Source organism: Lepus europaeus, chromosome 12 (assembly GCF_033115175.1).
Source record: "Lepus europaeus isolate LE1 chromosome 12, mLepTim1.pri, whole genome shotgun sequence".
Lineage (NCBI taxonomy): Eukaryota > Metazoa > Chordata > Mammalia > Lagomorpha > Leporidae > Lepus > Lepus europaeus.
The window spans coordinates 24,191,893-24,208,236 of NC_084838.1; the positions used below are offsets into that span (position 1 = coordinate 24,191,893).

The window sequence follows — 16,344 nt, forward strand, 5'->3', positions numbered from 1 at the left end:
TGCGGGTGGGAGGGAAGTTATGGGGGGGGGAAAGCCATTGTAATCCATAAGCTGTACACTGGAAATTTATATTCATTAAATAAAAGTAAAAAAAAAAAAAAGAGGTGACATATTTCAAGATGTCAAGATGAAACTCTTTCAAGATCAATATCATGCTTTACACGTGTATGAGAGTCCATTTCAAAAAGTTCATGGAAAAATGGAATTAAAAGTTTGTTTTCTTGCAAACATTTAAAAAATTCATGCATAGTTTTTTTTTTTTCATGAAGTATATTTTCCATGAACTTTTAGAAGACTTTTGGCACATCTGCCTCTTTTTGAATCCAAATGGCTTCACCAAGTAGTACTGAAAAACAAGACATGCATAAAAACAGGAAGCCCTGTGACTGCCAAAGCAATGTACAGCAACAATGAATGAGCCCAGCTCAAGGGGGCATTAGGGCCCCAGGAGGGAAAGGGTCAAGAGCATCACTGAGGTTTCCCATAGGGCACCTGGTTAATGCACCCTGCACAAGCAGGACTGTCCTGTTGCCTCAGCTCCCCCGACTCGAGCCAGGACTTTGGAAAGAGCAAGTGACACGATCAGAGGCTGTGGTGACGGTCAGTGGTGTGCACAGCACAGCATTGCCAACACTGACTGCAGACCTGGAAGGGGCGCCCTATAACTAAACCCTCACACAGGCCACGAAGTCTAAAGGTGGCAGAAAGGACAGAGAAGTGATGGAGGTGAGAAGGAATTCCAGAAACCGCTGTGCTGGGGACTGAGAGGAACAAACAACTGGCCCTTTTTCCCTTAAGAGAGGGGCGTGTCACTGACATTCCCACTTTATCTGTCCCCAGGCTGGGGGCCTGGGAAACTCTTGTGACCTAAGCATCAAATGTATGATGCTTGAAGGCTATGAATTGCAGACTGGAGCAAAATACTTCTTTCCTGGGGCCAGCATTGTGGTGCAGCAGACTGAGGGGTCATCTGCAACGGCAGGCATCCCATAACTGTGTATCTCTTCCTTTCTTTTTTTAAAGCTTTTATTTAATGAATGTAAATTTCATAGGTACAACTTCAGGAATACAAAGCGATTCTTCCTCCCATATCCGCCCTCCCACCCCCATTCCCGTCCTACCTCCTACTCCCTCTCCCATCCCATTCTTCATTAAGATTCATTTCTAATTAACTTTATATACAGAAGACCCACTCTATACTAAGATTTCAACAGTTTGCACTCGCACACACACACACACACACAACATATAAGTACAGTTTGAGAACAAGATTTGCAGTTAATTCTCATGGTACAACTCATTAAGGACAGAGGTCCTACATGGGGAGTAAGTGCACAGTGACTTCTGTTGTTAATTTAACAATTAACTCTCTTATTTATGACGTCAATGAGGCTCTTGCCATGAGCTGCCAAGGCTATGGAAACCTTTTGTGACCACAAACTGTCAGTATTTAGACAAGGCCATAGGCAAAATGGAAGTTCTCTCCTGCCTTCAAAGAAAAGGTGTGCCACTTCCAATCCAGCTTCCTGCTAATACACCTGGGAAAGCAGCAGAATATGGTCCCAGTGCTTAGGCCCCGGCACCCATGTGGGAGACTCAGATGGAGTCACCAGGCTTGGCCGAGCCCTGATTGCTGAGGCATTTGGGGAGTAAACCAGTGGATGGAAGACCTCTCTCCCCCTCTCCCTCTCCTTCTTTCCCTCTTTCTGTATAATTTTGCCTTGCAAATAAATAAATCTTTTTAAAAATACATCTTCCTCTTTGTTAAAATCATGGTACAAAAATTTTTCTTTGTATGAAGCATTTAAAATTCCCTCCCCAACAGGCAATCAGGAAATGAACACATATCTTTATCCTGTAGATGTCTTTTGAGCATTTGAAGTCTGCAGGCACAAGTTCCCATTCCATAATTTCCACAGTGGTTTCACTCTAGAATGAGACAGGTAACACACCTGTCACCCCTCCCACAATGGAGCCCTCCAGATCATTGAAAGCTGCCTCTGTGATTCTCATGTTAAACAAGGCTGATCTCAGAACCTCTACACAAGCCCTGACGTCCTAGCCACACGCTCTCTCCCAGATGGGTTCAGGGCAAGGCCCATCTGACCATCCCTAGTCATGGACAGACATGTCACAATGCTTTTCTATCTGACTATGCTTAAAATGCTTCCCTTTTCCAGATGTTAAACAGCATCCAGAAGAGCGGCCCCCAGGAGCCACTTTGGAACAATATGGCCCTGGCTTCTGGCCACAGTTGATTTAAAGGGAGTATCTGTGATGTGGCTGGTCCTGTGAAGCTAAACCTAGAAGCTGTGGGGCTGCTGCATTTGACTGAACACAAAGACCCGAAAAGCAGAGAAAGTCAGGTAGGGTAAAGGATGGGGTAAAAGTAAGAGGGTAGGGGAGAGAGAGAGGAAGAGACAGAGGGAAGAACAAGAGACAGAGAAAGTGGAAGAGGAAGCGGGCCAAGGAGGGAGAAAGGGAGAAGGGGAAGAGAAAGACTAAGGACAAGAGATAGGAGAGGAGGAGCCAGCACTGTGGCTCAGTGGGTTGATCCTCCACCTGCAGCGCCTGCATCCCATATGGGTGCCGGTTATAGTCCCGGCTGCTCCTTTTCCAATCCAGCTCTCTGCTATGGCCTGGGAAAGCAGTAGAGGATGGCTCAAGTCCTTGGGCCCCTGCACCAGTGTAGAAGACCAGAAGAAGCACCTGGTTCCTGGCTTCGGATAGCCATTGTGGCCATTTGGGGGGTGAACCAGAGGACAGAAAACCTTTCTGTCCGTCTCTCCCTCTCATTCTCTGTAACTCTACCTCTCAAATAAATAAATAAATAAATAAATAAAATCTTTTAAAAAAGAGAGGAGAGGGAAGAGGAGGGGAGGAGAGAGGGATGGATGGATGATGGGTAGGTGGATGGATAAGGAAGATGGGCAGAGAAGTCATTCCAGTGACTTTTTGTGCTTCTTTTGAGTCTGTATTTCTGGTTTTGATTTTTTAAGATACCCCTGCACCCTATACAACTACCTCCTTCTCTTTCTTCCTAAGCTGGCTCAAGCTGGGCTCCATGTCAGAGAACCCCAGGCTCCTAATACATTTCTCATGTAACATGCAACAATGAGTCTGGTATTATTTTGCCCTTCAAATCTGATTCAGCTGCATGGGCAGAGGATGAATAAGGACAAAGCACCCAGGTCTGGAAGGAAAAACATTAATTTATAAAAAACTATTTTTTCACTTTTTTTTTTTTTAAATGCCTCTGGTCACAAAGTACCTATTATAAGCAATGGAATCCATGGCATTTTGTGCTTTTGCACAAGATGATCATTTTACAAAGGCCCTGAGGAGGATGGCAGGGCAACGTCCAGGCAGGAGATGAAGATGAAGTAGGGCTGGAGGCCTCAGGGGGCACGGGAAAGCTCTCTGTTGTATGAGACCACCAGCCCTTCCCTGATTTAAGATGATAAGGAAGATCAGTCCATTGGCTGAGTTATACAACAGCCTGAACCAACCCCCAGAATAAGTTCTCTTCCCTAGTGTGCAGCCTATGAAGGCAGGACTGCGTCTTTCCCACTGCTTTGTGCATTAACGCAGAACGGGGAGTCAATGTTTGTTGAATGAATGTGTGAACAAATAGATATATGGCAGCCTCCGAAATATTCCTAAATGGAGTGGCCCTGGGAGCTCAGTTAGGAAGCATCTGCAGGGAGGGGAGGGAGGAAGGAGTCCATCCACGTGACCAAATGGAACAGTGAATGCTTACCCTGCCATTCAAGGAAAACGACTAAACACCTGCTGCATAGCCTCAGACACCAGGCGGTCCCCGTTTTGGGGTTGTGCCTGGTCTACCTGGCAGCTCTCAAGGCTGTCACCTCCCTCAGTAGTGACAGGAGTCGGACGTGGAACCCATGGGGACAAGGTAGCACTTTACGAGTGATTTGCAACTGGGGATGCGGAATGAGACCCGCTCTCTAGACTGAAGTCAGGATGCTGCATTCTGTCTAGGAGTTCCCCCTGGGCAGTGGAGAGCCCTGATGGGACACGCTTCAGGCAGCGAACTCTGCAGTCAATGAGTTCCAGCAGGCAACACTAATTGAAATATCCAGGCAGCTTCCACGGCTGCCCCAGGACAAAATACTTCAGTAATGAAAACCAGATCTGCAAAGCCGCTGGTGGATGCTGCACAAACTGCTGTTCAAAGGAAAAGCCCAAATCCACTTTCTCAACTCATTCCGCAGCTTCCCTCCAGGACTACGACTGAAGGGAGACACCTGGAGTTCCTTATGTCTTGGGCCATAAGATGGGCCCACAAGTCAGGACACAAGGGCCAAGTGCAAGTCCACAGGGCCAGCAATGGCAGTGAGCCCCTCCTTCCTAGTGAACAAGAAATGTTCAGGGCACGACAGCACCTTCTTTGAAGGTTCCAGGAAACTCTCAGACTTGTTGGCCCTTAACGATTCTATCTCCTCTGTCCAGGGACGCTGAGCAAACAGGCAGCAGGGGAGGGGCAGAGACTGCTTTCTAATACAGCACAATAAACTAACACGCTGGCAAGCAGGTGAGATGCCACTCGGGATGCCTGCATCCCATACTGGAGCTCCTGCATTCGAGTCCCAGCTCCACTCCTGATTCCAGCTTCCTGCTAATGCACACCTTGCGAGGCAGTAGGAGATGGCTCAACTACTTGGGCCCCTGCCACCCCCATGGGAAATCCAGATGGCGTTCCAGGCTCGTGGTTTTGGCCTGGCTCACCCCTGGCTGCTATAAACTCTTGTGGGAGTGAACCAGAGGAGGGAAGATTTCCACTCATCTGTCTCTGTGTCTTTCAAAAAAATAAAAAAATTTTAAAAGTAAATGAGCACACAATTATTCTTAGGTGTTTAAATTTTAACTGAAAGTGATCCCTGTTAAATATAAGAGTGGGAAAAAGAGAGGGAGGAGATGTACAATTTGGGACATGCTCAATCGGACTTGCCCCAAATGGTGGAGTTAGAAATGTGCCAGGGGATTCCAATACAATCCCATCAAGGTGGCATGTACCCATGCCATCTCACTAGTCCAAGTGATCAATTTCAGTTCACAATTGATCACACCGATAGGTCTAAGAGTCAAAGGGATCACACAAACAAGACTAGTGTCTGCTGATACTAACTGATAGAATCAAAAAGGGAGAGAACGATCCAACATGGGAAGCAGGATACACAGCAGACTCACAGAATGGCAGATGTCCTAAACAGCACTCTGGCCTCAGAATCAGCCCTTAAGGCATTCGGATCTGACTCAAGAGCCCATGAGAGTACTGTAGGCATGGAAAGCCAAGACACCCTGGAAAAAAAAAAAAAAGAAGACGACCTAAATGAAAGATCTCTGTGAGTGAGATCCCAGTGGAAAGAACGGGGCCATCAAAGAAGGAGGTACCTTTCTCTGAAGGGAGGAGAGAACTTCCACTTTGACTATGACCCTGTTGGAATAAGATCAAAGTCGGCGAACCCTAAAGGCTTCCATAGCCTTGGCAACTCAGGACTAGAGCCTATGGAGATTACTAACGCCATAAACAAGAGTGTCAAATTGTTAAGTCAACAACAGGAGTCACTGTGTACTTACATCTCATGTGGGATCTGTCCTTAATGTGTTGTCTAATGTAAAGTGATGGTATAACTAGTACTAAAACAGTATTTTTACACTTAGTGTTTCTGTGTGGGTGCAAACTGATGAAATCTTTACTTAGTATATACAGAATCGATCTTCTGTATATAAAGATAATTGAAAATGAAAAAAAAAAACCTGGTGTTAAATTGGAAATTGCATAGACAATTAATTTTTTAAAAAAATATCATGTAGGATCTCTGTCTTTAATGTGCTGTACACTGTTATTTAATGCTATAACTAGTACTCCAACAGTATTTTTCACTTTGTGTTGCTATGTGGGTCAAACTGTTGAAATCTTTACTTAATATATACTAAACTGATCTTCTGCATATAAAGAGAATTGAAAATGAATCTTGATGTGAATGGAAGGGGAGAGGGAGCGGGAAAGGGGAGGGTTGCGGGTGGGAGGGAAGTTATGGGGGGGGAAGCCATTGTAATCCATAAGCTGTACTTTGGAAATTTATATTCATTAAATAAAAGTTAAAAAAAAAGTAAATGAGCAACCTAACACACTGGACTGAGCTGAGAACATCCCTTCTCCAAGGCATCCCAGGCAGACACAGCAGAGGGGATTTCCTCCGTGATGTCCCCTCAGCTCTTCAGACTCAATGCCAATGAGACCAAGGCTACCACGGGAACTCCAACCACATCAGCATGTATACTCCTGCAGAGGGGGGTGGCGCGTAAAATGACTTGTAGAAAGTAGATCCCAACAAGGTAGAAATCTGACTAGTTTAAATTTTTTAATCGCACAAGCATATGAATGCGATTTTGATATTTAAAATTTCTAACACTAAAGACCCAAGTGCCTTTTCTCCACTCCCCCTAAATTTCCCAGTTCCTTCTTTATGTGTTTATACAACGTATTAGTAGTAGTAGGTATATATATATATATATACCTACTATATATATATATATAGTGTATATATATATAATATAGTGTACATATATATATTTCCATGTCAGTTAACACTACAGACTTCACTCTAACTGCTGCCTAGTAATATATAATCTGGATACACCATATTTCACCACTTTTCCTGTTGAATTGGTCCCAATTTTTTCTTAGCATAAACAATGCTAAAACAAAGGTTCTTGTCCAGGTCTCCCTGTGCACATGCTCTCATTCAATTTTAACAGTTTTAAAAATTTATTTTTTGATGACTTGTAGTCCCACAATATCAAATGAATTACAACAGTTTATTTCGACATATGTAGTGCTATGGAGAAGGAAAAGAAGCTTATCTCACTTGTTTATAATGCACATACAATTCAAATTTAAGAGTGTGTGTGTGTGTGTGTGTGTGTGTAATACAGAGAGACAGAGAGAGTTCAAAGCACTGGGAGACTGGTTCAGCAATGAGCATAGAAGGAGCCGCCTCTGGCGCATGTTGTGATCCTTGTATTCTGTGCTTGTGAAGGGATAGAAATGTCCGTGAGAAGGTGAAAGACTTGAAGGGTTGGCAGTCAGGTGCAGTGGGTTAAACCTGTGGCTTGCCATGCCAGCATCCCATATTGGAGTACCACTTTGAGCCCCAGCTGCTCTGCTTTGGATCCAGCTCCCTGCTAATGTGCCTGGGAAGACAACAGATGATGGCTCAAGGACTTGGGCCCCTGTCACCCACATGGGAGACCCAGGTGGAGTTCCAGGCTCTTGTGTTTGGCCTGGCCCTGTTCCCAGCACCCCCCTGCAAATAAACAAATAAATACACCATTTTTTAAAAAAGGTACAAGACATGAACAGAGATCCAAGACCAGGTTGCCCAGATCCCAATCTCATTTCCCAGCCCGAGCATCTAAGAAAAATCCCTTGCTCTCCCCAATTCTTCCTCCTTCCCAGAGAGCCAATGAGCCATTATGGAAACCTGGAAAGTGTTTCTGGAATGACTTGGGGTCTTTCCACCTCAGACCTTTATTCCCTCAGTTCTCAAATGGATTGTATGAAAGTGAAAACCTTCTTGAAATTCTTTTTCAGGTGAAGTCTCAAATGCCTTGAAGAAATTGAGTTGGGATTGAATGACTCGGAGTTAAACGATGTTGGATTTAGTATTGCAGTCCCGTGTGGACTTGCCCCAGCCTCGATTCTCCCTAAATAACCTAACCTGCAAATCTGCAGGGGTTTCACGTTTGGAGGAAGCAACGTTTCAGCATTAGGAATGCATCTGCTCACCTCTCACTTCTCAAACAAAATGTGGTTTTTCTAAACTTGGAACTCTGCAAAAGATTTTTAAAAGGTAAAGATGGCTTCCCATGTAACTCATAGTTTTCTCCTCTGAGTGATCGTGAAAATGAACTTGTAACCTAAATGGTCATCTCCATGGCAACTAGATTTTCTGAGTGTGCTGTTGAATTTGGACTTCTCTGGGGTGCTAGGGAGGGGAAGGCCTGTGCCACAGAGAACATCAAAGCTCAAGTCTTAATGATGTTATGAGGCCTGGCAATATAGCCGTTCACAGCTATCTAAGTTTCACTTTGAAAGTATGATCAAAATAAAGTGTCAAACCCATACATGCTTTGACATTTGGAGATTTTTCCTTTTCAGGACTATAAATTTAAGGGATGTTATGGCTAACAAAAATTTTCCAGTTTTTACCTTTTTATTAGGAACAGATACTGAAAACACTATAAAATCAATGTTTAGCTAAATGAGTGTGGATGAGGCAAACAACTTTGTAACCATGACCCAGTTAAAAATAAACAGAACTCACCAGCCATATCTAGAGGCCTCTGTATTTGCCCTGTGCCAATTTCAACCCCTCTTGCTCCACTCAAAAGGAACCTCACTGCAGTTTGTGTATTATTAAACCCTACAAACACTGAAGTTATAAGAGGTCTTGGATCAGTTATTATTCCACCGTTAAGAGACTGGGTAGAAGAGACTGGCAATATAGTGCAGCAGGTTAACCCCCATCTGCAATGCCAGCATCCCATGTGAGCACCAGTTCAAGTTCTAGCTGTTCCACTTCTGATATAGCTTTCTGCTAGCCTGAAAAAAAATGGGAAGCCAGTGGAAAATGGCCCAAGGTCTTGGTCCCCTGCCATCCATGTGAGAGAACCAGAAGGAGTTTCAAGCTCCTAGCTTTAACCTAGCCCAGTCCCTAGAGAGTGAACTACCAGATGGAAGATAGGTCTCTCCCTCTCTCTCTGTCATTCTGCTTTTCAAATAAATAAAATAAATCTTAAAAAGATTATATGTCCATAAAATTTTTGAAAGGCTTATTTATACTTTTTCTGTTTTATAGCCACTCACATTTCATTAACATATTCACTAGTGTATTTGTTCACGTCTGTCAGTCGAACACATGCTATGACACTTCCTCCACTAGGAGGTGCTACATCCTTCTGTGTTCTCAGTTGGGAAGACAGTGCTTAAAGTAGCACAGTTATCAATGCGTTTCTATGAATGAAGCCACAGATGAACACGTGGGAAATCCACTTAATGACTCCTTTACCTTGCTGCATGTCACAAAAAGGCTTGGCTTAAATTCAACCCTCAAAGGTTGCCAGGAGTCCTGGTGAGTGGCAGTTTCCAAGAGTGAACCTCTATTTCAACAGCTACTTTTCCACTAACAACCAAAGTCCATGAAATTGAGGGAGGGGGCCAAGAACATTTGGAGCAGACAAAGAGTTCCTGTTTCCAAGCAAAATGAAATACAGCTGGTTCCCAGCTGCACGTCAAGTCCAAAGACAGAATGAAATTTTCAATGGTCACCACTAGCATATTTAGCAATTCTTATCTATCTGGGCTCTGTGGCCACCAACTATCTGCCTCCTGGACTGCATTTTTTTTTGTCCCATATACACTGTACAGTTCACCAGAGAGGCAAATTTCCACAAGCCTCTATCACCTACTTTTTACCTTATTGTTTGTTCTCTGCGTTTGTTTATCAGCTTAAAAAAAAAATCTGAGGAGCAGAGTCACAGACATGTGAACTCGTTAATTATAGAGGTTTGAATTTTCAGATTAAATTTTACCTTGGTACTTCACAACTATCCCTATTTCTCTAGTCTGATCATTTTCAGTGTAACAGCCTGGCTCTGATGCCAAGCCTGTGTCAGAGATAGCAAGGTATATGCTTATACTTGGGGTACTTCAAGTTCAAAACAGGCTTCCGATCAGGTCCACAGACCAGCATCTGTACCCACACTTCAACCAAACAGCCACAGTAACGCCATCTGAAGTGATTTCATAGTTACGCACCCAGTGTCACCTAAATTTTAACCATAGATATCGAAGATTAGCTCATATTGATGAAAGGAGCTTTGTAGTACATGTCATTTTATTTGTAGCATTTGATGTGCCTACGATTTATTCCTTAAAATTACAACCACTGATTTAGAAAATTCATTAGAGAGGAATAAATCTGGTTGAATAAAGCTGAGAAGACCCTATCTGTAATCATTTTTTTTTTTTACATTAGGAAAGTATAGGTACAACTTCCAGGCAAACTGGTTGTCAGTTCAGCTTCAGACTTAGTGAACAGTACAGGATCATTTTTGAGAACATGGGCTCTTAAGTCAGATAACACCAGGATCAGGAAGTGGGTTTGGCAACTGTCTCACTCCCTAATGTCACTTCCAGACCATGACTTCTCTGCCCTCATGGAAAAAAGTCTCATCTGCTCCCTTGATGTCCCTGTCCTCAACTCTGTCACCAACTGAATTTCTGGTCACTTCCCTGTATCCACAGATGACCTCATTACTTGGCTCACAGTATCCACATGAGATCCCACCATCATCCTGGGTGACTCCAGAGTTTGTGTGCATGACTCACTCCATTCCCACAGTTGCCCGACAACCTCTTCTCTAGTGACCGTAACCTCCATTTTCCTCAACCCGCCATACCCATGGCCTAAATCTGGTCTCATCACCACTTGTGAAAAGTTCGGGTACAATGGTTCAGACTCCAACCACAGTGTTTCACCCCTGCTTCCCTGTCTCTCACTGGTTTGTCATCACCATGCCTGCTCTTTGGACTTTTAAAGCCCTCTCATCTCCAACTTCTTCATCTTTCCCACCGTTCATCATGGCTCTGCAATCTTCACCTTCACCTCTTTTCAGCAAAGCCCAGGGGAACAATAAATTCTAAACACTGTCTTTCTATATCCTTAACAATCTTTCCCCCTTGTCCACTGGCTACTGCCATCTGGCAAATCCCAAATCAGAGTTAAGTCCATCTTCATTTCCTGAGACTAAGCATTTAGGCAGGGTACCACCCCTTGCTATGCAGGCGAATACTATTAATCCATAATCCATGGTCTTCAAACCCAGTGGGCTCTCAATACAACCCAGAAATGCACCCGTTCCTTGTCACCTCTCTAACCACAGTAAAAAATATTTCTTCCTGAGCATAAACCCATGCTTAGCACAAATAGAAACTGAGTCCATAAAAGGCTAATCACCAGTGCCTTGAATTCCAACATGTCATGACCTCGCACAGATCCCAGACCATCATTTATCCTCCCAATCCTTGGTACAGCTTTCACCTCTTTATTCTCTCTTACTTCTTTAAATCCACTGGTGCTTTACATTTTTCTCTTTCCTTTATCCTCAAATCCTGTCCTCATTACTTCTGATTTGGCACATGGACAAGGACCAGACTTTTGGTAACACTATTGCTCTTTGTTTGGGTGGAGCTGAGGTCTGGCCTTGCTTGTCTATTGCTGTTTCCCCTTGTCCAGGACAATTTTTGCTTTGACAGTGATTGGCCTTGTAGATTCAGTCCCCACTTCCTCCACCTAGTCATTGTTTTCTCTTGCCTTCTTCCTTCCTTGGGTCTGCCAGTGGGGGGACATGGCCAAGAGAACCCAGAGAGAAGCAGACTTCTCTTCTTCCCATCCTAACCATACCCAGTCATGGAGACAAAGTCAGCTTCATTCACTATCCCCACTTTCTCTCAGATCAACGCCACACCACAACATTCTATCAAAATTGTTTTTCCGCTCTTCTCAGGACCACCAGTGTCTCCCAGATGGTTTGTTCAATGAATATTGCTCAGAACTTGTTAACTGTGTTAACTGTCCATGAGCAGCAGTCAGCATTATGCACCATTCCCTCCTCCTCAAAGTTATTTTATCTTCATCCACCACCAGGAATTTTGCCTGCCTCAATTTCCCTTCTGGCTCTCTGACCAACCTCATCCCTTAAATGTGAGTCACCAGGTTGACTTTATCTTCTACAGTCTCTCCCTGGATAGGTCTATCCATTTCCATGGCTGCAGTCATTATTCAGTGCATTTTTTTTTTAAGTCCCCAAGCCTGATCTCCCTCCTGAGTTCTATGCCTATTTGTTCATGCACCTCCAGGCAGCTCACAAGTATATTCCAAAGGCATCTTCATCCCAACACATTCAATATGAATTCATCACCTTCTCCAAAATATGTTCTTCTTCCTGTGTTTGACATCAACCATCCACTCATCTGTGCTAGAAACTTGGCTATCAGCTTTATTTCTCTATACCTCTCAGTCCTTGTTCAGTCAGTACCAAGATCTGTCCATTTGACTGCCTATCACACCCCCACCTTCTCCCCACAGCCACTCTCCTACTTCAGTCTATCCCTATTTCATTATTGGATCGTATTAGTGTAATCATTTTTGAGAGCCCTTCCTTTCCGCCTCCCATTTCTCCCAATTCATATTACTTTGTATACAACAGTAAAAGACTCTCAGAAAACACAGGTTCAACCAGATCATTCACTGACAGAGTCCCTTTACTCACAGGACGAGATGCAAACTCTATCCAGCATGACACACGAGGCCACAGCCCATCTTCTCATCATGCGTCCTCACCATTCTTATCTCACACCCTCCAATCTAGTGACAGGGAACTTATTACCAAGTAATATGGCCTAATTGTTGATGGATAAGACTTGATGTCAGAGAGACATGAATTCAAAATCTAGTTTCCACTTACTAGTTTGCTAGCTACACTCTGGGAGCACCTCCTGCAATTCTCTCAGTGTTCTCATTGCCCTATTTGGCCTTGCAGATCCTCTTTCCTAGTCTACCTTTTCCCTGGGCTGCCCTAGCATACAGTAGGCCATCAACACTTACTCTATATATTAGTGAATGAGGAGAATGAATGAATTCCTAAAAGGACAGGAAGCCCATTTCTCCTTGGGGCCAAGAGTTGCACTCTCGCATCTGTTACTAAGTTCTGCAGATGGGTCACACGGAACCTTAGAATCCCCTAATCATCCTCACGTTCAGACTCACAGGGTGTGTCTAGACCTACATTTTGAGGTTTCTAGATCTTACTTACCCAAAAACTACATCACTTACATTTTTATATCAAGAGTACATTGAAGTACATGCACATTTATATGTCTATGTACACATCGTTGAAAAAGTATAGCAATTAAATAAAACTATGCAGAATTTCACATGGTGGTATCAGCTGCACCATGTGCCTCCTTTCACGTGGCATATGCTTATTTGCTATGTTCTAATGTGAAACTCGGAGCTTTGTGCTTTTTGTTATCAGGGGCATTGCAAATTCCTACCATGCTGAGTAATGGGAGTCAGAGAATGAGTCCAGTCAGCTCAGTAGCAATATTCACACCAATCCAATGGGCCAAAAGTAGGGTCAAAGTCAACTGCAGGGCCAGGAGTTCAGAATGTGGCAGTGATGAGTTGGCACAAGAGCAGGCTGGGAACCAGCCAGTAGGATCCTGGGGGGCTATCATGAAGTACCTTGTGGTGACCATGGCTGACGACTATTATCAGGTAGGGTGCAGGGTGTGACATGTTCCACACTCTACAGATCTGACTTGGTGTAGATGTGAAGAGTTTGGCTTCTGGCCTTTCCTGGGAGTTACGGGCCTCTTGAAAAATCAAGAATGCCCTGGAACAGTTCCCATACCCGTGGGCCACCCCACATGGCTTCCAACTTTGTAGCATAAACAGAAAATAGCCGTCTAGGCGTCTCGGTCAAGACTAGCACTCAGGCCTTCCAGGTCAGAGGCCATAACAAGCCCTTACTTCACAGCAATCCTCATCTCTATCTCCTTAACGGGAGGGCAGAAAATGGGAAACTTACTGACCTCATGGTGCTAGGAATTAAGAAGCAGCAACTTTAGCAATCAGTCAAGCATTTATGAACTATGAGCAAGGCAACCAGAGGCTGCTACGGACTGCTGGCAACTGGAGCTGAAACCTGACCGTTTATTCCATAGCTATGATTTGCACATCTCACTGGCTTCTGAGTTAAATGAGTCCCAATTCATTACAGCAACCTGAGTGATGAGCAATCTTTTAATGTCGTGTAGATCTCTCGGCTCTTGACAAGTCAAGCCTTAGCAGCCACACAGTGGTTTTCCTCTCACTTCCTGTGGGAAAACTTTGGGGAGAATCTAGGTCATTGATAGTCTGCCACTTGATTTACAGCAGTGACCAATTTCTAACTTGGCTTTATCTGATCTGCTCTGGAAAATGTTTTAAGCCACTGTGGGCAGTCCTGTTAAATTGTGCAGACCTACAATCATTTTTTAAAAAGCACTCAACCATCAAAGATTTGATTTGGTCTGCTTAATCGGCACTGACCTCACTTCATTCGGCAAGGCCAAGGCCTCTGTACCCCAACCTCTTGCTGAAGCCTTCCAGCTGTGCCTGGGATTGCGTTTTTCCCAAGCACTTCCATATCTCTTATCTCATGCTACTGAGAGAACAGGGTCTTGCCAGTTTCCAATTCCAGGGGAAGGGGACTCAAGCATGGGAGGACCACGTAACGAGACAGTGATGTTGCTTGATTAGAATCAGGATTCATGGCCCAGGAGAATCTCACGCCACCTAGTGACACTAACACAGCATGCACACCTGTGGGGGGCCGAGAGGAGGACCGCTGGTTTCCCTTCATCCTGACTTGATTTATGTGAAGTCTGGACACTGGAGCTATAGATGAAATAAACATGGGTTTTGCCAAAGATGAAATAAACGGTGTGCTGGTATGCAGGCCTCCATATGCTGGTATCCATGTGCACTGTGGGAAGACAGCAGATGTTCCTCATCAGCCCCTCCTTACTTCCTCTGCCCCTGCCTTTCCCAGATTCCACAGCTGGATCCGTCAGTGCCCCCTCCCTGGGCTCTGTCCTACCCAGTGCCTGAGTCAGCCCACACTGTGGTGGGAAGAGGCTCGCCAGCACACAGACCATCCCAAGTTCTTTCCAGCTATTTCTGCTGTCCATCAGATTTCACAAAGAACCCTGGTCCCCAAATCCAGACCTGAGAACTCAGAGGAAAGATCGGGATTCTGGGTTATCCCGCTGTGCCTCCTCCCTCATGGTTCTATTGGGCACACCGCCTACTACATTGCTCCTGTCTCAGATGGCCAATCCCTGCTATAAGATATCCTCAGCTCTGGCCAATTCTCCTTTCCTAGACTGGACAGATCCTGGCTCCAGATGTAGGCTGCCCCTCCCGGCCTTTGGGTAGCAGTTCCTGACCCTCTGACCAGATACCCCACTGATCAGCATTTCTTTTATTGTGACCAACATTGTTGCCCCCCGCTGCAACTTCAAATCCAGTCCTAGGGGCTGAGCCAGGGACTCTGTGTTCATGTGTAGTTTCTACTCCCACTCCAACAACTGCACTGAGATTAATGCACAGTGCCTTAGTTTCTTCCACATATGCCATGACTTGTTTTAAGAAAATACAATATAGGCCGGCGCCGTGGCTTAACAGGTTAATCCTCCGCCTTGCGGCGCCGGCACACCGGGTTCTAGTCCCAGTCCGGGCGCCAGATTCTCTCCCGGTTGCCCCTCTTCCAGGCCAACTCTCTGCTATGGCCCGGGAAGGCAGTGGAGGATGGCCCAAGTCCTTGGGCCCTGCACCCACATGGAAGACCAGGAGAAGCACCTGGCTCCTGGCTTCGGATCAGCGAGATGCGCTGGCCGCAGCGGCCATTGGAGGGTGAACCAACAGCAAAAAGGAAGACCTTTCTCTCTGTCTCTCTCTCTCACTATCCACTCTGACTGTCAAAAAAAAAAAATACAATATAGACAGCAACACCGGCATATAATTATTACTATTATATACACTATTTCACATATAAAATTTATTATACAATCTTTTTACCATAGTAACTTTCTACCTTTCATTGGAAGTACAATTTAACTTATAAAAAGGAATCTAGCTTATAAAAATAAATAAAGGATAATACTCTTTTTCTACTGACTTACTTTATCACCCTTTCTCTGTCCCTTGCCCACCACTTCTTTCTTTGGCCAGCTCTCAGATGCCGTGATCAATAACTATCATAGCACCCTGTATATACCTTAGATGCTCTCATTCTCTCCCTCTTTGGCATACTCATCTGGCAAAAGCCCAACTCAGAAAAAATCCATCACTTTGCCACTTGCACCAGCACAAAATGCTGGAGAAAAACGTAAGACCCACGTTTTACTATCTGGTTTTACTTTCAATGCTGGATTTCCGGCCACAGGAGAGCCACGGGAGGTGGCCAGAGATAAGAGTTTCCTAGAATCAACTGCTCCTGAACTGTCCACACCTTCTCCCCTCTCCTCCAATTCCCAACACCTCTTCTCTGTCCTCACCGCCAGCAGATGACCTTGCTTCTCATGTCACTGAGAGAGCGGAAGCATTCGGAAGGGATCATGCACACGCTACTATCACAGTCTCCAGCCTGCCTGCCTTGGTCCCACAGCCTCTGCCTTGGCCCCCTGTTCAAGAAGCCTCATTGTGT

The 16,344-nt window shown here is 44.7% G+C and overlaps 1 protein-coding gene across 7 annotated transcripts in view; it reads right to left on the reverse strand.

Annotated features, from left to right (window-relative positions):
* Positions 1-16,344, reverse strand: part of PALM2AKAP2 (PALM2 and AKAP2 fusion) — a 371,129-nt gene that overhangs the window by 325,028 nt on the left and 29,757 nt on the right. The gene's annotated exons all lie outside the window — the stretch shown is intronic.